We start from the raw sequence: 21386 nt of genomic DNA, 5'->3' as shown, positions 1-21386 counted from the left end.
GCCCTCGTCTTTCAAAAATTCTTAAAACATGGTTATTTAACAAATATGCACAAATTGTATGTACTTTGCTCAGTACCTGTTGCTATCTGTAACCACCAACTTTGTACAAGCGATGTGATATCCTCAGGACTGGGCACTACAGCAAATGAAATTAATAAATAAATAGATGGAATAAGGAGGTGGCTCCAGCTTCCCTTACATCGCATTCAAACAGTGGAACTCCCTCCCCCTTCACTGAGAGCAGAAACATCCTACTGGGTATTCCGTAAAGCTCTAAAAACACAGCCGTTTGCCTTGACTGAACCACTTCTGTGCTCTGCTCCTGTTACCTAAACATATTGTACGTTAAAACCTTTCGTGAATAACCTGCATCTGCTGCAACAGCGCCTCGATGACTCTGGGCTGTTTGTGCTCTGTACTAAATAAATAAATAAATAAATAAATAAATAAATAAATAAATAACTGATTAAAAACTATCCAGTGTGTCAACAAAGTAGGATGTAAAGAAATCAGAAACCTCCTACTGCAATGCCTTTCTGTTCTCATTTCTTCCTCCCACCTTATGCAAAGTTCCTCACGGCTCCAGGCCCTTTTTATGACTTCTGGCCTCAGCCATGTGAGCATGCCTTAGTCGCTTGTTGCATGGAGTGCTTGAAAATGGCACAGGGGGCATGGTATAAATCACATTAACATAACATAACATGGGGCAAGACCGAAAGGAACCAGGACTCCCACAGCTCAGCCCACAGTGATTACCTGCCTCTAGGAAAACAAATCATTCACTGATGCTCCAGGGTTCTCCTCCCTAGCTGCCTCAGTGAGAAAACAGCCCACCAGTGAGACACCTTCAGCCAAAAGCCACAGTTAAACTGTAGTCCCATCTATTCTGCATTGTCCTTCCCATGCCTCTTATGAAGAGGCCCACAGCTGCAACTGTGTATGCATTTGGCCTCACTGTTGCCACAGTTAAACTCTACCCCCACTTTTCTGCATTGTCGCTCCCATATATCTTATGTAGAGGCACAAGCTGCTGCTGTGCATGCCTTGGGTCTCACACTATTGCCACAGTTAAACTCTACCCCCCACTTTTCTGCATTATCCCTTCCCATATCTCTTATGTAGAGGCCCACAGCTGCCGCGGTGCATGCATTTGACCTCACACTATTGCCACAGTTAAACTCTACCCCCTCTTTTCTGCATTGCCCTTCCCCATATCTCTTATGCAGAAGCCCATACCGGCCACTGTGCATGCATTTGTCCTCACACTATTGCCACAGTTAAACTCTACCCCCTCTTTTCTGCATTGCCCTTCCCCATATCTCTTATGCAGAAGCCCATACCGGCCACTGTGCATGCATTTGTCTCACACTATTGCCACAGTTAAACTCTACCCCCACTATTCCACATTGTTCCTCCCCATATCTCTTATGTAGAGGCCAATAGCTGCCGCTGTGCATGCATTTGGCTTCACACTATTGCCACAGTTTTAGTCTACCCTCACTTTTCTGCATTGTCCCTCCCCGCATCTCTTATGCAGAAACCCATACCTGCCACTCTGCATGGATTTTGCTGCACACTGTTGCCACAGTTTTACTCTACCCACACTATTCTGCATTGTCCCTCCCCATAGCTCTTATGTAGAGGCCCATACCTGCTGCTGGGCATGCATTTGGCCTCACACTATTGCCACAGTCAAACTCTACCCCCCACTACTCTGCATTGTCGCCAGGGGTGGACTGGGAACCAAAAAAAGGTCTTGAAAATAATTTTCAAAGTACCCACATTTGCACATTTTCAGCAAGTCCAACCATTTTCCTATGGGAACCTTTGGAAATACCACCCAAAAGAGGCCCAGTGTGCAGAGGCCTCTGGGAAATCTCCAGAGTTCCCTATAGGCCAGTACACCCGATTTTCCCTCTGCATATCTCTTATGCAGACGCCCAAACGTGCCGCTGTGCATGCATTTGGCCTCACACTATTGCCACAGTCAAACTCTACCCTCCACTATTCTGCATTGTCCCTCCGCATATCTCTTATGCAGACGCCCATACCTGCCGCTGTGCATGCATTTGGCCTCACACTATTGCCACAGTTTTACTCTACCCCCTACTTCTGCATTGTCCCTCTGCATATCTCGTATGCAGATGCCCATACCTGCTGCTGTGCATGTATTTGGCCTCACACTTTTGCCACAGTCAAACTCTACTCCCCAATATTCTACATTGTTCCCATGGGTGGACTGGGAACCAAAAGAGGCCCTGGAAATAATTTTCAAAGTGCCCACATTTTCAGCAAGTCCAACCATTTTCCTATGGGAACATTTGGAAATACCACACAAAAGAGGCACAGTGTGCAGAGGCCTATGGGAAATCACCAGAGTTCCCTATAGGCCAGTCCACCACTGATTGTCCCTCCGCATATCGCTTATGCAGACGATCATACCTGCTGCTGTGCGTGCATGTGGCCTCACACTGTTACTCAGTAACATTGCAGAGTTGCGATCTCAAAATCTGCATGCTACAACTAGTGGGGGGCAGAGTTTCTCTATAGGATGTGCGACCGAGGCCTCTTGTTGCCCGCACGGCCTCTCTTTATAAGGGTCCCCTCTTCTGGTGAAAACACAGATGCGCGCCTGATCCTCTGTCTCCCAACTCAGTATCGTCCCCCAAAAAACAAGCCACTGCTGGAGCTATAAAGGATTCTGTTTCCCCCGAGCTCCTCTGGCTTCATGCCACCCCATTTTTGTTTTTTTATATATATTTTTGAAACGTTTTCCAGTGATCCTTTCATTGTTACAAAGGGTAAAGACATGATAAATATCTGTTCTCTCTGTCTGCCCCATGTGTTTGCCGTAGTGTCTGATACTGAACTACACATATGATGTGAGATATTGATGAATAGTCCTTGACCTAGTTTTACAGGTTCCCACCACGCATAGGAAATACATAGAACTGTAATTTACAGATTAGCACAAGTTCCTCACTGGGGAAACGAAGTTCTCTTAGTCCTCCACCCACTACCTTAATGCTACCAACCACCATCCACTCTCTTGTAGTTCTCAGTAGAGCAGGCAAAAGGAACCGAGGCTGGGAGGATGAGCAGGGTGTGTTGCTTGTGCGGCCTGGGCACAGTGTCATATGTGTGGACCGCTTCTGTTAGTGTTGTCACATGCGCTCCAGGGCCTCCAAACAGGGAGATTAGAAAATAAAGTTAGAAATCTAGAGGGGTTTAAAGGTTTGTTATGTTATGTACCGACTTGAAGCAATCTTATAAATAACATGTTGTATGATTTTGTAGGATTTACAGATAAATCCAGGAAAAGAAACATCAGTTTCCAAGCCAGTGCCTGGCTCCAAGCTTCCTGTAGGCACAGGTGGCAGTAATATACCCCGCAGGATGAACATGGACACAAAGGTAAATACGCATAATGATAAAGGCTACCTTATGAGCTGTATCATCAGCAGTCACCCATAATGTTACCATTGAAATTCATCTGCAATAAGTAACAACTTGCAAGATGCGTTCCCATTGCTGACAACCCATTTCAAGGCCCCTTTTCGCTATTATTTTGCCAACTCCCACCAGAAGCCTCCCTCCATCGTCCCACACCGCCCTTAACCAGATATATAATCCAGCCCACCTCCACCCTCCATCTCCCCTCCTCACCACACCACACCACCACCCATCTGCTACTCCCAAAGCCCCTCCTTCCAAAACCCTCCTTCCAAAACCTAACCTTCAACTCTCTCCTCACTTCTACCCCTACAGCTCCCTGCGCTATGCATCCACTATCCACCACCAACATCAGCACATCACACAACCCACCCCATTCTTCTGTACCCGCCCTCCAGCACCCCCTCACAATAGCTTATGTCCTACCTCTCGCCTCCCATCACTTCCCAAATACCACCCCACCTACCCCCACCCATCTCTCTCAACCCTTCTAAGCCCTACTCCTCCCTCATAGAACCCTCTCTCTCCCCATCCCCTCTTATCATACCGGCCCTCCCTCTTATCCCCACACACAGGCTCTCCTTTTCTACTCATTCCTCACTTTCCCACAACCCCCACTCTCATTCTACTCCTCTACACATAGCAACTGCTGCTAGTAAAGACCAGAGTCAGCCAACTACAGTGTGACCGTATTTCGACTTGTACATGACCCGCAGTTCTATAATACATGCTTTGCCCCATATACCTAGAGCCCATATTTGGATGTTTCTCATTTATTTTCTGTTAGGGTTCAACTTCGCCCTGAAGTGTCCCCTATGCAGGCCCTCGCGTGCGCAGCAATGACACGCGGGAGCCGGGGTATGCTACAACCTTCTTTATTCTTTACGTCGGCAGAATTGCCGAAACCTTCCCCGTCCCTCCCCTTCCCCTGACATCACGTCCGGGCCGTCATGTCCTTTGGGCCTCAACGGAGGCCCGCCCACACAACGATGTGGACAACCTGACATCTCCCCCCTTTTTAACATGCGAGTCCAGGGGCTCCCCTGTTACCCCATTTCCTTGATGAGTCGCATTGGCTTCATGCGGCTCCTCTGGGGTCGTTTTGCCTTACTTGGGGTTGGACCTTCCCTGGCGGGTGTTGGGAGGTGCGCCTCCCCTTCTGACTCTTCCCCATCTCCTTGGTACGCTTCTTCGCGTGGTCTGTCCTCGTCGCTGTCTCTGTCCCTTGTCCATTGGCCTTCTTGAGTCAGTCTAACACGCTTGAAGTGCGAGCTGTTCCTGGTCACCACCGAGCATTCGTCCCTTTGTGCTGTGACCATGGAGCCCTTCTTGTGTGTCACGACCAGAGGGGTGGGTGCAAAGGTGGCTTATTCTTTCCGATTCTTGGGTTGCCTGAGCCATACTTCGTCTCCTGGTTGCATTATGTTCTCGCGAGCTCTTCTTTTCCTGTCGGTGCTCTCTTTTGTCTTTGCTTTCCTCGCGGTGTCATTTGCTTTCGCTTCTTGTTCCAGCAGCGTCAATTCTTGTGGCCTCGGGTCCTCCGGTAGTCTCGTGGTGATCGGTCTCCGGAACAGCAAGTCTGCTGGACACACTCCCGTCGTGCTGTGGGGCGTGTGCCTGTATTCTCGTAGTAATTGGTTAAGGGCCTGCTCGAATGGCTTATTTTGAATATGCGATTTGGAGGGTCCTCTTTATGTTGGCCATGAACCTTTCGACTATGCCGTTGGCCTGGGGCCATCGGGGGGTTATTCGTCGATGTTGGAACCCCATGTACTTTGCGAATTTCTGGACGTCCTGACTTATGAATGTGGGACCGTTGTCTGACTTTATGATCTTGGGGATGCCATAGGCAGAGAGCATCCTGTTGAGTGCCGGGATGACACTCGATGTGGCACTGCTTTCTACTATCTGAGCGTGCGGGTATCTTGAGTGTTCGTCCATGAGTACGACCACGTGTGTCCCGTTGTTCAGTGGTCCAAATAGATCTACTGCTAGCTCCTCCCACACCTTGTTCGGCAGCGGTGATGATTGTAGTGGGTTGGGATGTGGCGGGGGCGCCACTTGCGCGCACACGTGGCAGCTTCCTACGCTGGTTTCTACCAGGCAGTCGAGCTGCGGGAACCAGGCTTTCTGGCGAAGGAGGCACTTTGTGGCGACTACGCCTCTGTGTCCTTCATGTGCTAGGTGTACTATCCTCTCCCGGAGCGTTCTTGGAATGACGACCTTGCATCCCTTTAGTATAATGTTGTCCTCTACCACTGTCAGCTGTTCCCGGACTTGGTCCAGCCACTTGACGTCTTCTTTCGTGGTTTGGCCTGTTCTCTCATGAGGGTCGTCTTGTCCGTCTGTAGGCAGTGTCGAGCAATTCGCAGCGCTGGGTCCGCCTCTGACTGCACCGATAGTTCCGGCCACCCTACTGGGAGTGGTTGCAGGTGATGAATGATGTAATTTATGTACGTGTCCGCTATGGACGGTTGAGACGCTGTCGTGGACCGGGGATGCCGGGAGAGATAATCTGCCTGGTTCTCCTCCTTCCCTGAGCGGTGCTGTATTTGGAATCTGTAATCCTGTAGGCGTAGGCCCCATCTGGCTATTCTCGGCGGCATCCTGGCCTTCGGGCTTCCGTATACGGTGAGCAGCCGCCTGGTGGTCGGTAATGATGGTAAATTCCTTGCCAAATAAGAAGAGATGGAAATATTCGCAGGCCCAGACGACCGCGAGGCTCTCTTTCTCTGCTTGCGAGTATGCCTGTTCCGTGGTTGTCAGGCTCCGGCTGGCATATGCTACTACGTGTGTGGCTCCTTGGGGTCTTTCTGGGTCAGTATGGCGCCGAGTCCCACCGGGCTGGCATCTACGATTAGTTCAGTGTCACGGCTGGCATCAAAGTATGCCATGTCCTCGGCCTGTGCGATGGCCTTTCTTATTGCCTCGAACGCTGCTTGGCACTCTTTCGACCATATGAATGGTGTGTCCTTCCGGGTGAGTAGGCGCAAGGGGTTACTGACTGTGGCGTAGTCTTTCAGGTATCTGGAGCAGTAGCTGGCCAGTCCTAGAAACGACCTTAGGTCTGTGGTGTTCACGGGGGGCGTGGCTGAGTTGAGGGCCTCTACTTTTTCCGGATCGGGTCTCATACCTTTATCCGAGAAGATGTGCCCGAAGAATCGCAGTGACCCTTTCGAGAATTCACACTTGGATTTTTTCAAGGTTAGCCCTGCATCGTCCAGCGCTTGGCATACTCTGTGCAGTGCCAGGTCGTGTTCTTCCTGTGATTTGCCGTAGACCAGGACGTCGTCCGAATAATTCAGGCAATTGGGGACGTGTCTGATCACCTTCTGAATTTCCTCCTGGAAGATCTCAGCTGCAGAGGATATGCCGAAGCTGAGTCTTTTGTATTGAAACAGACCAAGATGGGTGACGAATGTGATGATGTAGCGGGATTCAGGTGCAATTTCGATTTGGTCGTACCCTTTCGTAAGGTCTAACTTGGAGAAAACTCACGCCCCGTGAAGAAGATGGATCATGTCAGTGATCCTGGGCGCCTGATGACTCTCTCTTTCAATGGCAGTGTTGGCTCTGCGCATGTCTACGCATAAACGTATGGATCCTTCTGGTGATTTCTTGGGGACAGGGACAATGGGTGATACCCATGGCGTCGGACCCGACACAGGTTCTATGACGTTCATTTTTATGAGCTTGTCCAGTTCATCTTCCACCTGGCTCTGGATATTGAATGGAATACCTCGATAGTGTTGGGCCACTGGTTTGACCTGAGGATTGATGTGGAGGTGTACTTTTCTGTTTCGCAGTTTGCCTAGGCCAGTGAAGAGCTTTGGGAATGAGTTTTCGATTGCATCTGGTTTGGCAAAGTACTTGTGGGCCATCAGTTGGTATAAGATGTGCACCAGTCCCATGTCTACTGCCGTCCGGAAACTCAAAATACATCCGCTATTAGCTTCGGTGTCCAAGATGTATAGCGGGACCTTTGCGGAGTGTCCTTTATGTGTGCACCAGGCTGTGATCATGCCCTTGCATGGCAGAGGTGTCGTGGAGCCATAGGGATATAGGTCTACTGTGGCTTTTCTAATCTTGGGCCGTGTGGCCAGGGATTGATATGCTCGTTCACTGATGATGTTGACCGTCGCTCCTGTGTCTACGAGAAATTGTAGTGGGGTGTCGTTCATTTGAAGTGTCAATATGGGGCTGTGTTGGGTGGCCGCTGTGTTGTCCTGTAGGGCCCACACGTATCCTTTCCTCCTTTGATCCTCCTCTGACGATGGGGTGTTGCTGCTGGTGGGGGACCGGGTTTCAACATACCTTACGAAACGTTGTCTGTGCAATCGTCTCGTGTCCTCTGACGAGCGTTTATCTTCACGTGTGTACCGGCTTCTGCGATCGCTGTCTTCCTTTCTGGCGTGGCTTCTTTCATTGTCCACCACGGGTCTGGGTGGACTCTGGCGGGTGTGCCGGCGCCGGTCCTGATTGCGATGTTTAGGAGGTGTGTGGGTTGGGGTGTTTTTTGCACATGGCCCTGTAGAGGTCCATTCCCCCATATGCGGCGCACTTTTGCCCTACAGCGGGGCATTCCACTGTATGTGGGTATTCATATCCGCATTTATAGCATATGGCTTCGAGGTGTTTGTTGCCTTGATTGGGTTGGGTATACAGCTTGTTGATCGATTCGGTGTTTTCACTGTGTTGGTGTATGGACACTTTTCCAAGGCTGTCCAGTTGAGAGTCCACAGCTACTTCCATGCGGGCTAGCGCTAGAATTTCTTCCAGGGATCTTTGTTTCTGTAGGAGCTGCTTGCGAAATGGCTGTGAGAGGCATCCAGCGATTACTTGTGACCTGAGTGCCTCATCGTTGGAATATCTGTGGAATTCACAATGTTTCAGTTTGATGCGGAGGCGCATCACGAAATTGTCTATCGACTCCCCTTTTTCTTGTCTGGTTGTGTGGAACATGTGGCGTTCGTAGTCGACATTTGTATGTGGCGTGAAATATTCAGACAGTTTGGCATGTAATTCCCCATATGTGACTGTTTCTACGTTTAGCAGCTCCCCCGCAATGTCTCTTACCGCCGGTCCCACTGCCATAAACAGCGTGTTTTTCAGTCTTGTGTCATCCGTTAGTCCTATGGCGCAGGTGTAGAATTTGAAGTCGCGGAGCCATATGTTCCATCTGGGTCCTAGATTAGATGTGTCTCTAATCTCGAAGGGGTTGGGCATGTGCATGACTTGGGATGTGCCTCCCTCCTGGTGTGCATGTTGGCTGTTGTCTTGCGCTCTATCCGCATTTCCAGATGCCGTTGCCGCCATTCCTGCCCCTCCCGAGGAGGAGGCTGGCGTGCCCGCCGTGTCCGACATGGTTGCAGCACTGTGGTGGGCCCTTGTGCCGGTGAGTGACTATGGCACTATGGGCGCGCTTGTGACTGGGCTTGGGCAGAGTCTGCTTCTTTTCTGCACGTGAGGCGGGGTGTCCGCTCTAACAGCACTCCTGCTGCGTGTGGATTGACTTCTGCCTTCACTCTCCACCTTTTTTTGTCGGCGCGGCTCTAGTTCACAGAGCCCGCCAGGCCTCACGTCGCTTTGGGAGGGGGGGCGTCGTGTTCCACGACATGGAGCGAGAGGATGGACTCCCCCGAGCACTTTCTCCAGTTCCGGGAGTTCCCCCGGTTCGCCGGGCCCACCGGGAGTGCATGCGCCACCTCGGCCGTCAAAGAGGCGGATGCGGGGTGCCCGTGTGCTCTTCCCGGGCCCTCTGTCACTCAGGAGGCGGGGCCGCACCGAATCACCTGCTGTGCCCGAGGCGCACCGACGCGCTGTACTGCTTGACCGCAGACCTCGGCACGGCGCCAGCGGGAGTCTGTGCCTGCTCGTCGCCAGTGTTAGGGTTCCACTTCGCCCTGAAGTGTCCCCTATGCAGGCCCTCGCATGCGCAGCAATGACATGCGGGAGCCGGGGTATGCTACAACCTTCTTTATTCTTTACGTTGACGGAACTGCCGAAACCTTCCCCGTCCCTCCCCTTCCCCTGACATCACGTCCGGCCCGTCATGTCCTTTGGGCCTCAACGGAGGCCCGCCCACACAACGATGTGGACAACCTGACATTTTCTAACTTTTATGTATCCTGACTCTGTGCACCATGATTCCTGATGGAGCATCGCGCAACGTCGCCGTGTCTTGTGAACCCGGTCATATGACCAGAGGCAAGGTGCACGCGCACAGCGCGCCAAAAAAAGCAATTATTGTTCAACCTTCATGGTGTCGGTCGAATGTGTGTGTGCCGCTCACGCAGCAGGCCCAGCGAGCCCCACCCCGTTTCCCGGATATATCACACCTGCCGTTTGATACTGCAGTCTTCTGATCACAGTTTTGCTTCATTTCTAGGGTATGCTGGCACATTATTGCTACCCCTCCTATCCATGTTGCTCACAACACTATGGCGTTTATTATTTTCTCCATGAAATTTTATGTGGCGCAATTTAAGGCATTGTGAAGCAATATGATGCAATGCGGGACAATGTGATGCAATGCGAGCCAGGGTAATGTAAGGATGGATATTTCTGGTGGGCGAGGCCATGCAGTACTACGTCTGATTTCTGTGCAAGTGAATTCAGGACCTGCAACGTGTAATTAATTGGCTGGGGTCTCGTTCGCCTGTACACTGATACCCCATGGAAACTCTTAATTGTTACGCCTCTCTGCCTTACAGCATTGCATGGATGGGGTTATGCAGCTTGACTCGCGAGACAGAGACAACTAAACACCACACCCCTACACTTCGCAACCAGCATGATTATACTGACAATCACCGGCCAGGGATAAACCACTATGTTGCTCAGAGCTTCATTATCCTGTTTAGATTGGAACAACTACCCACCCTTAGCAACGTGGGAGCTAGGGAAAATATTCCTGCCCAAGAGCGAATCTGTCGCCTGAGCAAATCAGCAGAATCTCTGGACACAGCCAAACACCTGTCAACTGAATGCCAGACATTAACTCGCACTATATTATTACACCTTGGCGAATTTGTCCATAACCCTTTAACCATCTGCGAAACGCCATTCTGGTTATATTGCACTAACACCTGCAATATGTATTTGTTTATAGCACTTTATAATGTCTGGCAACAAATTGAAGTAAGACTGGGCTCTCTGATTTGAGTAATCTGAGAATCGATGTTCCAAGAAAACACACGCCACATTTGGACTTGTAAATATATTGCTAATTTTTGCTTTACATGATTTTTAATGAGTGCTTTTTTTATTTTAGAAAATGCTTACTGTTTATCTTGTGCTTATAAACCTGTATAGAATTGCGGGAATAGATAGCTCTATATACACATTTTGTTATCTCAATGAAACATCAGACTGATTATTATCTGTGCACTTAAATATTTTTGTTTTTTCTTTCTGTTTTAGTATAATATTTGCTGATCGTTTATTTTTTGCTTGAGCTGATATTAATGTAAATATTCTGTTTATTATGTGTAAAGTTTGAATTTATTTTCAATCTATATCACATTAAAAAAATAAAAAAATAAACTGTTTGATGTACTGTGCTGCTGAGTTGTGTTATATCAACTCACATTTTATCAAAGCACATTGGTGCAAATTGTATATTAGGCTATGCTATGCCTTATTACATGATTTGTGGCTATTCTATGATAGGGTGTGAATTCATGGTGCACAATTTGCAGTCAATTGGCCAGGGCTTCCTTTCCACTGACGTATCAGAGACACTCAAAAAATTCCACCGCTCATCATTACATAGGTTTAGGACTCAATGGAGCTCATGTTTTAATGAGCTGTAATATGAATGATAGGCGTGAAAGCCTTGAGTAAGGCTTTAACGTGTTGCATTCACGCCCAGCTAATTGTCAATCATTTGTATTGTGGAGAGCAGGGGTGGAACTCAACTTGCGTTTCCGCCACCATCCTTCCTCTCCGCCATACAAATAAATGCTCCAGCATTTGCGCTGGCATGGATTTTCATAGCTCAGGGGCAACGTGCTCGCCTTGGAAGCAAGATGACACAGAGTAACACAGGTTCGATCACCGGGTCCGCGCTTAGAAACCTCTGCGTGTTATAAATAACCTATAATATCATATCATATCATGCCGGAGCTAATGCTGGAGATCCCTATGGCGTCATGCACAAGCATAAAGCAGGCGGACCCCATGGGGATCCACTGTGCGTGCTCGTGTAAATTACAACTAAATGCTGGCGACATGCTTCCATATATGCACCTGTAATCCTCTTTTTGCTCTGCAGATTTGCAGTCAGCTGTGCAAATGAGAAAAATGTGTGGCGAGGACCTGGCTACACCGGAGTGCAAACGTACCAGGTCCCTGGCATCAAATTACAAAAAGGAGCAATGTGGACTTACACAAACCATGCATTAGCAGCCACCATTCCAGCTTCACACACTGCTTTGAAACAAAACACATCACAACCACAACATTACCTTGTAAACATGTATCGGCAAGGGATAGCTCACTAGTCCTGCAGAATTGCTGTACCCATTGCTGTACCCATGGATGCCTACTTTGATTTTTACTATGGTGGCAAAAATGATGCCCACCCTTCCCCCACTAAATAAGAGCAAAACCAAGCTCAATCCTTCTCAGGTGGAAACTGTGCATTTTAGAGCCCACTTTACAGAATTCATTCCAAGAAACTTTAAGGATTCGTAGGTTGAACTCAACATATATCTCAACAACATTCAACTAAGCTGCTGTTGTGCCTTGCATCATTTTGCTTTGGGGCTGTCACTCAAATGTAATGAAGGATCCCTCCTACTGCCCAAAGACACTGCATTAGCAATATTGCAGTTCATGTACCTGGCTTAAAAACCAAGCGTGCATTATCCCCTGCAGCAATCACAATGCACAAAGTCTCATTTGGGAGGTGCTGATGGCAACAGAAAAATGTTAACATCTCTACTGGGGCAGAGTGCAGTTCCTGCCCCCGTTTCTACAGTTGGCCTGGCCCCTTTTGCCCCCCCCCCCCCGCAAAATCTCCATACTCAGCGCCTATGGTTATGCAGTTCAGCATGCAGTGTTGCAGTAATGCCCATTTTAAAATGAAAAAGTGCTACATTTTAAAATTCTGCAGTCATTTAGCAATTCCCATGTATTATGCATCTGTAATGCAAACCCAGAACCTTGCAAACTGGCACATCCACACTGCCTGAAGTGCTACAATACCATAGCAATGACAGAAGTGTGCTTCACAAATGACACGTAACCGTAAAACCTACAGCTGTTATCTTTGCTTCTGTAGGGTTGTAACACAATTGTCCCCCCCCTTACTCTTCTACCTTCCCAGTTCCCATGAGGGAAATTTCATGGTGCACCTTTCCTAGTCCTATGGTGACCTTGCTGATGACGTAGGAACCGAGCTCTCAGGTTTCCTCTTGCCTTGCATGAGAAGGCCCATCCAGTCCAGTGTTCCGCTCCTTTGAATTCTGTCATGGCAAGCACTTCCAGCTCAATGGTTGCGTTGCGTCTTGCTCCTGGCAAGAACTTGCGACTGGTGTACAATATTCAATTTATCTTGATCATTACACTTTTGGGATGATACGAACACCAAGCCAGCCTTAGGTGGATCTGTTTGTAACAAAAAGAGCTGTGAGAAGTCGGGCAATCACAACAATGGTGAATCACAAAGCCACTCCTTTCATTCTTTTGAAGGGGTATTGTCCTTCCTTACCCCAAATCAACTTTTTGTGTTTATTTTTTATTTTAATTTTTTTCGGTTAGCGCGGTTGCTGTTGTTGAAAAGGTGGGTTTAAATGCCCTGTTATACCCAATTTATTCCAACAGGACTTAAGATCAATTATCGTAGTAGATTTGGGAGAATCTGTGAGGGTTTCTACCATTTCCTCCTGGGGCTGCACTAACCCATTCCATATGAATCATCCAAGGAATTTCACTGCAATCGGAGACAGAGGGCATTTGACAGGATTATCGGTGGGACGTGCCGTCTGTGAAATGACATATAGATGGTGCATATGTTCTGGTCAGGTGCCACTATAGATGATAATGTAATCTAAACAGGAGAAAGAGTGATACGATCATAATATTATGTAGATCAACTTTTGCGATGCAGGGAGGGGCAGTACATTGAAATAATCCTTCCAGTGTAGAGAAAGCTGATTTTTGTATCTGTCCTCAGCAGCTATAGGAACCTGACCCTTTGGCCAGATCTGTGATAGAAATACGCTTGCCAGTGCCCAGTTTTTCAATTAGCTCATAGATACGGGGCATTGGATAGGCATAAAAAGTAGAAATGGTATTCACAAATCAAAAATCTAAGCAGAATTGCCAAGTTACACTTGGTTTCCCCATGAGTGCCATGGATGATGGCCACTGGCTGCTAAAATGCTCGATTAGCCATAGTTGTAGAATTTTAGAAATCATTTCTTTAATGGTCTGTCGCTGGGACTCTAATATTATGTGGGGTCCTAGGCAAACCTGTTCTCCAGGAGGTGTCTGAATGTCATGACAGCACCCTCAACGCTACCTGGGTTTAAAGAGAAGACATCTAGAAACGGGCCTACTAAATCTTGAAGGTTTTCGTTTTTTCCAGAGAGTCAAGGTTCACCAGAATTGGACTGGTGTATTCCCAGAGGATATTAGCTCCGAGGCAGCCCATTGTGACACTGGTAGATTCCTTGTGTGAAAATGTTTACAAGTTGATTGACGAAGTACTTCTACCCTTTGTCTCAACACTTCCTTCATTTGTATGTTATACAATTTCCTTTAATCTCCTGCTGTTCTCCCCCCACACCCCGTTGGCTACCTTGTCCTCTCTTTCCTACTCTTCTGGCCCACCTCAGGCTCCTTCTGCATCTCCACAGGGCGTACCTCTGATATGTACCACTCCCCAGAAGGCCTTTTAGCTGGCAACCTTCTTCATCTTGCCACTTTCCACTCACGCTCTGCTGTCAAACAATCCTCTGACATCTTCCACCTCCCGGAAGAACTTGACTTTGATGTCCTTGGTTTTACCAAGACTTGGTTCACGGCCAGCTCTGTCACAAGCTTTGAAACTCTCCTCCCTGATGGCTACAAGATGCTCTCCACACCCAGACCCACTCGGACTGGAGAGGGTGTAGCCCTGATCTTTCCAGAGTGGATTCCTGCCTCTATCTTTCCCACACAGACTTACTCCTTCTTCGAATGCCTTGTCTGCAGGCTTTCTCTCTCTCCTAGCCACACTCTTACCATGGCTACTATCTACCAGCCTCCTGGTCAGATCACCACTTTATTCTCTGAGTGGGCATACCTCTGCTCCTCCCTCCTGCCGCAACCACTCAACTCCTCCTCCTTGGTGACCTCAATATACATCTTGACTCTCCTTGTTCCTCCTCTACTCCCTTTTTATCCTCCCCTCTGGCCCAACTCACTCTGCAGGGCACACACTTGATGTTTTGATCTCCTCTGACCTCCCTCTCTCCATCCCTCTGACCACTCCTCTCTCCTGAAACGATCACTCCCTACTCTCTTCCCCCCAGGCCAAGCCTACCCCAACACTGCTACCTACCTTCTCGGACATCCGGCCCATGAAGCGTATGTGAGTTGAAGCTTTCGCTGCCACCTTCTCCTCCCTCCTCCTTCGGCTGACTCACATCCTGACACAGCCCTATCTATGCTCTACTCCTCTTTTTCCAATACTCTTGATGCCCTTGCCCCTGTCACGAGGATTTGTTTGAAGCCCCAAGCCAAGTGAAATTCTTGGTATGACTCTGACCTAGCTACACTTAAATGTAAGTGTAGGGTGGCTGAGATAAAATGGCATGCTTCTTGTTCATCCTTGACAAACTGGCCTGTCGCCTGCTCCAAAGGCAATACCGAATCTCTGTCCACATTAAGAAGAGAACCCGCATCCAAGCCCATGTCTCTGCGGCATCTAACAACTCAGCTGAATTCTTTTAAATCTGCAAGGAAACGACCAATTCTGCTGATATCCCTACCCTTCCTTTCGCTTCCCAGGACCTACCCCTCCTTTTGCTTCCCAGGCCCTTTGCATTGCCCTTGCCTCTCACTTCATCTCTAAAACCCAGGATATCATGTCCACCCTCTCCTCCCCTTCCCCTCTCCTTCTGTGAACTCTGACCCTCCTACAGCCATCCCGCACCCTCTTTCTCGTCCTTTCTTCTTTTCTCCCCTGACGAGATCTTTAGACAAGTCTGACCCATGAAAGTCTTGTCAAAACAGGTTCCTCCCTGTTCTTCCAAACCCATTAAGGACCACATTGACGCCCTCGCTGCTGTTCTGGCTGATTTCTGCAACCTCTCCTTCGCCTCAGGAGCCTTCCCCTCCACTCTGTAGCACTCTCTTGTGCAACTTCTTCTCAAGAAATCTACAGCTGACCCTTTTTTGCCCAGCTAACTATTGCCAAATCTCCATTACTCCTTTTCTGAGCAAACCCCTTGAAAAGTTGGCCATCTTCCAGCTTAACCTTCACTCTTATTCTATTCTGTTGGTTGTCTACACAACCATCAGGCTGGCTCTAGAGTTGCCAGAAGCACGGAAACTGCTCTCCTGAACTTCTGTGAAGATTTGCTCGCCAACCTTGACTCTAACATCCCTTCTGTCCTCATTCTACTCGCTCTCCTGCATTGAAAACGGTAAACCATACCATCCTGCTCAACCATCTCTGTGACAACCTGGGTATTACCCATTAGGCTTTGGCCTGGCTGACCTCTTTCCTCTCTGATCAACTCTTCTACGTCCAACTTGGGCCCTTCCTTTCATATATCTCCCTTTTTACCTGCAGAGTTCCCCAGGGGTCTAACCTCTCACTCTGGCTTTTCAAACAATACCTGGCAACTCTCGCCCACCGCACTGCAATTTCTGCTCCAATTGTCAGTGCTATTCTGACGACACTCAACTCATTTTCAGTCTTCCCTCGGCCACCTCCTCTCCTTCTCTATCTCTGATTGCCTATCTGCCATTCAGGATTGGTGTGCTGCCAACGATCTCTGCCTGAATGCAGCAAGACAGAGATCCTCCTCATCGGCACACCTTCACCCTCCTTTCCTGTCACTCTCTGACTGGCCTCCCTTGGCCCTCCTCCTACCCCCACCTGCGAAGTTAAGAACCTCTGGGTCATCTTTGACTCCACGCTTTCCTTCTCTGCCCACATCTCTGACGTCGCTAAAAAGTCAAACTTCCTACTGTACCTCCTCAGAGTTATTCTGCCTTTCCTCCCCTTCCCCCAGAAGCTCACTGTCTCTCAAGCCCTGGTTCTCTCTAGGCTGGAGTATTGCAATAGCCTCTTTCTAAATCTACCTGCCTCTACTCGCCGCCCTTTGCATCTTATCCATAACCGGACTGTGAGACTTGTCCTTGACCTCAAGCCCTGGGATTGTATCTCTCCAGCCATTAAATCTCTCCATTGGCTCCCAGTGGCTGCAAGGATAAAATCCAAAACCCTTTGCATTGTCCACAAGGCTTTCTGGGGCCTGGGTCCAAAATACCTTCAGCTATCCCTCCGTAAATACCTTACCTCTCGAGATCTTTGCTCCTCCACCTCTAACTCCCTCAGGGTCAGCCGTTTTACAAAGAAACGAGCCGGGGGAAGATCTCTGTCTTCTGCTGGGGCATCCCTCTGGAACAGCCTCCCTGCCACTCTGAAACTTGAGGAGAATCATCTCCGGTTCCCGAAGCACCTCGGGACCTTACTATCTGCTTCTGCCTTTGCTCCTCCTCTCCCCCTGCGGATCTGCTCTGTCTCGCACCATGCACCTGGTTTTCCCTATGACTTTCGGGCCCAGGTACCTGCTCACCCTGCCACCCACCCACACTGCCTTTGGCAATCCCTTTCACTAGGGTCTTTCTCTGTAACCATACCGTCTCCCCATATTTTTCCACACTTATCAGTCACTCCTTGTCTGTTGCCTTAAAGCTAGCACTTGCCATCTGTCTGGCTGCACTACCCTTGATTGTTGCTCTATTATTTAATTATTGATTATTTATCTGTATTCCTCTGTTTAGCACCTTCCACTTCTCCCCCCCTCCCATGCACTTGCGCGTTCTCAATGGTACTGGGTCTAGTAAGATCGTTGTTTTTGTTCTCCCTTGTTGCCCTGCCTTGTCGCACTCTGAAACACTTCTGTACGAGCATGATACAAATAAAATATCAATATCAATACCAGAGTTTATTTCTAAATTTAATGAAATTCCATGGGAAGACGACTACCTAATGGCCACAATGGACGTGGTATCTTTATATACTTCTATCCAACAGAGCACTGCTCTTAAAGCATGTCATTTTCTTTTTTACTACTAGATGATTGAGATTTTTTAAAGCATACGAAAATGATCCCTGGGATGATAGAACTGTGTCTCACTAATAATATTTTTTGATTCAATGGTAAGTATTTTAGTCAATTGCAAGGGAAAGCAATGGGCTCGTGTTTTGCCCTTCTTATGCGAATCTCACAATGGGTTTCTTTGAGAAATTTTTAGTTTTGTCAGATGCGAACACTATTTATACTGACAAGATCATATTGTGGCTGCGTTTTATAGATGACTTTGTTATTATTTGTGAGTGGCTTGAATTTGTTGAAATTCTAAATGACAATGCACTCAATTTGAAATGTACAGATCCCTACATCCACAAAGAGATCATATTTTTGGATTTGTTAGTTAAACAACATCAGGGCAACATAGAGGCTGGTCTACATAGAAAACCCACAGGTTTGAATGCACCCTTACATGCTTCTAGTAGCCATCCTAAAAGTCTCATCTGGAGTATACTGTACAGAGAAATGTTAAGACTTTGCAGAAATTGCTCAACTATGCCTTTTTTTGAAAGACAGAGTAAAATTACTGCCAGAGATTTATAGACTACGCATACCTGAAAGAAGTTATTGAGCGGGCATACCTCAAAAGTCCAGGAAATGTAGAGGGGGGGGGACATCTTTGTCTAAAGAAAAGCAGTCTGATGAGTCCAGGTTTATTATTACTCTTGATGATTGTTCTAAAAGTGTCAGAACAATTATGAGTCGACACTGGCATGCGCTAAGGCTTGATACAAATCTGGTGAAAGTTTTGTCCAATAACCACAGTATCACGTATTGCCGGCCAACCTCCTGTAAAGATGTGCTTGTCTCCAGTTTCCTGCAGTAGGAATGCACACATTCTGGGGCAGAGTGGATGGAGGTCTCTGGCTGGGGTTTCTGTGCATGAAATGTAAAGCTTGTCAAAGATAGCCCTCCATACACTAGAAGTTAGGCAGTGTGTGCTGTTGTGCTAGTCAGTGTGTGGTTTGTTTTGTTGCAGTGTAGTGAAGTTTGTGCAGATTGTTGTGTTGTAGGCTTGTGGTTGTGTTTGGTTAGAGTTTGAGAGGTGTATGCAGAGTGGTGAAATTGTTAGTGGATCTGTTAATTGGCATTGCTGTCCTTGCAATTATGTCTAGGTGTGATGCTTGCTATCATTCACTATTCCATTGGAGTGTGGCACCTGCTAATCTTCAATATCCTATCTAGATGTGAGGCAGGCTAGTGATCACGATTCCATCTAAATGCAGCACTTGGTAACATTCCCAGTTTCATTTAAGTGTGGTGCATGCTAACATTCACAATCCTATGTAGGTGTGATGCAGGCTAAAGTTAAGCATTCCATCTAAGTGTGGCACATGCTAAGATTCATATTTCTATCTAGATGTGACGCAGGCTAAAGTTAAGAATTTCATCTAAGTGTGGCACATGCTAACATTCACAATCCTATCTAGATGCGACACAGGCTAAAGTTAAGAATTACATCTAGGTTTGGTGCATGCTAACACTCACAATCCTATCTAGATGTGACACAGGCTAAGGTTAAGCATTCAATCTAAGTCCATCTAAGTGTGGCGCATGCTAACATTCACACTTCTATCTAGGTGCGACGCAGGCTAAAGTTAAGCATTCCATCTAAGTGTGGCACATTCTAACATTCACAATCCTATCTAGGTGGGACGCAGGCTAAATTTAAGAATTCCTTCCAAGTGTGGCACACGCTAACATTCATAATCCTATCTCGATGTGACGCAGGCTAAGGTTAAGCATTCCATCTAAGTCCATCTAAGTGTGGTACATGCTAACATTCACAATCTTATCTAGATGTGACGCAGGCTAAGGTTAAGCATTCCATTTAAGTCCAGATGGTGATTTATGCCGACGTTCCAGGGCATCAGATTGCCCAGCGCCTCTCACTAGTGCGACATTGGAGAAATGCCACACTAACACAGTGCTGATGGTCACGTTGACTTTGTCCATTGTGTGGGCAAATATCTGTGAATAACGAAAGGGTTGCACATATTTCTCATCCAATAATAATAACGTTACAATTATTTCAATTCGAATCCAAAATGCTTTGCTTGAACTTCACATTTATTTATCGGTGCATGGGGGGCTGGGCCTGAGAAAAGAGGTGAAAGGGGCCATGGGGCCTGAGAAGATGGGGGATGGGTGCTGGGGGCCTGAGAAAATTGGTGCAGGGGGCCTTGAAATTAGACACGAGGGGGCTGACAAAATGGGAGCCGGGGCCTGAGAAAATGGCGACCTGGGGAGGGGGGGGGTCGCTGAGGGCCTGAGAAATGGGTGCCAGGGATGCTGGGGGCCTGAGAAAATGGGTGCTGGGGGCCTGAGAAAATAGGCATGAGGGGGCTGGGGCCTGACAAAATAGGCACAAGGGACTGGGGGGCCAGAGTAAATAGGCACAAGGGGCCAGGGGCCTGAGAAAATAGGCGTGAGTGGTCCTAGGCCTGAGAAAATAGGCACAAAGGGGCTGTGGACATGAGAAAATATGTGCAAGGGACCGGGGGCCTGAGAAAATGGGTGGTGCTGGGGGCCTGAGAATGGGTGCTGGGGGGGCTGGGGCTTGAGAAAATGGGTACTGGGGGACCTGCGAAAATGGGTGCTAGGGGACCTGAGAAAATGGGTGCTGGGTGACCGGAGAACATGGGGGTTGGGGGACTGGGGGCCAGAGAAAATTGGTGCTGGGGGGCTAGAGAAAATGGGCGTCGGAGGCTGAGAAAATGGGGGTTAGGGGTCTGAGAAAATGGTTGCTGGGGGCCTTAGAAAATGAGTGCTGGGGGCATGGGTAAATGGGGGCACTGGGGCCAGAAAAAGTGTGTGCCTGGGGTGGGGGCCTGAGAAAATAGGCACGAGTGGGCATGGGCACGAGGGGTCTGAGAAAATAGGTACAAGGGAACCAGGGGCCTGAGAAAATGGGTGGTGCTGGGGGCCTGATAACAGGGTGCAGGGGGGCTGGGGTTTGAGAAAATGGGTGCTTGAAGGCAAGAGAAAATGGGTGCTGGGGGGCCTGAGAAAATGGGTGCTGGGGGCCTTAGAAAATGGGTGCTGGGGCATGGGTAAATGGGGGCACTGGGGCCAGAAAAAGAGTGTGCCTGGGGTGGGGGCCTGAGAAAATAGGCACGAGTGGGCGTGGGCACGAGGGGTCTGAGAAAATAGGTGCAAGGGAACCAGGGGCCTGAGAAAATGGGTGGTGCTGGGGGCCTGATAACAGGGTGCAGGGGGGCTGGGGTTTGAGAAAATGGGTGCTTGAAGGCAAGAGAAAATGGGTGCTGGGGTCCTGAGAAAATGGGTGCTGGAGACCTGAGAACATGGGTGCTGGGGATCTGAGAACATGGGTGCTGGGGGATCTGAGAACATGGGTGCTGTGGGTCTGGGGGCCTGAAAAAATGGGTGCTGGGGGTCTGAGAAAATGGGTTCTGGGTGTGTGGAATCATGTAGGGACTTCCAGAGTACCCCCGCGGCCTCAAACATGCATCCAGACAATATACGAGGCGGAGGCAGGAGGGAGGTTTGAACACACCTTTATTCAATAACCTCTACTTCCAACTGACTTCCCCGCTCCCGCTTCCCACCCCTCCCCTTCCCTGTGTCCCTGTGTCCCTTGTCACGTGATGTGAG

The sequence above is a fragment of the Ambystoma mexicanum genome, chromosome 1p (assembly GCF_040938575.1).
Source record: "Ambystoma mexicanum isolate Mex_15411 chromosome 1p, UKY_AmexF1_1, whole genome shotgun sequence".
NCBI lineage: Eukaryota > Metazoa > Chordata > Amphibia > Caudata > Ambystomatidae > Ambystoma > Ambystoma mexicanum.
Note: the sequence above shows the minus strand (reverse complement) of the source record.